We start from the raw sequence: 1,554 nt of genomic DNA on the forward strand, positions 1-1,554 counted from the left end.
GCAACAGGGCAATTCAAAGTGCTTTACACAATATCAGTTAAACAGATAAAACACAAGTAAATACAGTTAAAAATCATAAGCATTAAAAACCGGTAAAACACATGAATAGACAGTTAAACACTTACACATAACACAAGAATAAAATTTACAGTGCAGCATAGAAATTTAAAGAAATGAGCAGTCATTTAAAAAAGGCAGCATCAAAAAGAAAGGTCTTCAGCCTTGATTTCAAAGAACTGAGAGTAGCGCGATCTACAGGTTTCTGGGAGTTTGTTCCAGATATGAGGACATAGAAACTGAAAGCTGCTTCACCCTGTTTAGTTCTGACTCTGAGGACAGAAAGTAGACCTGTCCCAGAGGACCTGAGAGGTCTGGGGGGGTCATAGTGTAGTAGCAGATCAGACTTTATCCCATTCTCATCTCTGTGCGTGTCCTAACTCTGTCTGACAAACCCACTGCTAGACTAGCTCAGCACACATCCTGGAGGTAACTGGCTCCAACTAGCCTACTGCTCCCAATAAGTGAAAAAATAACAGTGAGTGAGTGATTTGCTTGCAGCACTTGAGAAGCCTTTTGGTGAGGAGCAGAGAGTTCGCCTGGAGTTCGCTCAGAGTTGGAGTAATAATCACTCTGTCCAAGTAGCAGTGCTTTGCCTTTTGAGAATATTTGCCAGTGTCTCATGTGATCTTGTTATTTGTACACGCTGTGACTATACAAATCACAATATTTAAGTAGGACAATGTTGTCGTTGTGTTATAACTTATTGGGCGCATTGGGCTAGATGGAGCCGGTTACCTCCAGGATGTGTGCTGAGCTAGGCTAGCGGCAAGTGCGTCTGACAGAGTTACGTCATACACGGAGCTGAGAAGGGTATGTATGGACTTATCTAACTTTGGGGGATACGGTGAATAAGCTAAAGTCCCAATAAGTTGGCGTGTTCCTTTAAACTTCAACAATAGGTCTACCTGGACTAACTACAATAAAATGTTTCTAAGCCTCAATGCATCAGTAAAAATGATGTAATGAATATGGTAATAGGATAAAATAAGTACATTTTTGATACTTAAAGGACATTTGCTAATAAATGCATAGTTTTACTTAAGTAACAGATTTGTAACACTTTGTAACAAACAAAACTGTTGCTTCCTCTCTGTTGCTATGTCTTGGTAGCAGTGTCATTTCCGTAAAAGCTGAATGAAGCAAGTTCCTATGAGGTTGTACGGGGCATTCTGGGAAATGTAGGAAATCTATAAGTGATGCAGATGTATACAAAGCAGCTTAAGGGTCACACCAAAAAGAGGTTCTTGCTTAATTTTAGCTCAACAAGTAAGATTGTGGTTAGCGCTTACAGCCTGCCAGGCTCCTAGGACACCCTTACAAAATCCTCCTTGTTAGCTTTCTTCTTATTCAACTCTTGGTAGTTTTGGAGTTTAATAAGCTTTTCTTTTTTGTTTCCATGAAAGGAAGATTAATAAAAAAGATCACCATCTGTAAATGGTTTCATTGTTGTTTGAAAAGGTGAATCCGCAGCCTCCCTTTCCATGGTTATCTAGG

The 1,554-nt window shown here is 39.8% G+C and overlaps 1 protein-coding gene and 1 long non-coding RNA gene across 2 annotated transcripts in view; one reads left to right on the forward strand and one right to left on the reverse strand.

Annotated features, from left to right (window-relative positions):
* Nucleotides 1-1,554, forward strand: part of LOC116700285 (rho GTPase-activating protein 26) — an 84,392-nt gene that overhangs the window by 10,786 nt on the left and 72,052 nt on the right.
* The window catches only part of LOC116700289 (uncharacterized), a 15,988-nt gene continuing 14,847 nt past the window's right edge, over nucleotides 414-1,554 (reverse strand). Inside the window, exon 3 of the long non-coding RNA XR_004334619.1 lies at nucleotides 414-508. This is a non-coding gene — a long non-coding RNA (uncharacterized LOC116700289). The remainder of the gene's footprint in view (nucleotides 509-1,554) is intronic.

The sequence above is a fragment of the Etheostoma spectabile genome, chromosome 13 (assembly GCF_008692095.1).
Source record: "Etheostoma spectabile isolate EspeVRDwgs_2016 chromosome 13, UIUC_Espe_1.0, whole genome shotgun sequence".
Taxonomy (NCBI): Eukaryota; Metazoa; Chordata; class Actinopteri; order Perciformes; family Percidae; genus Etheostoma; species Etheostoma spectabile.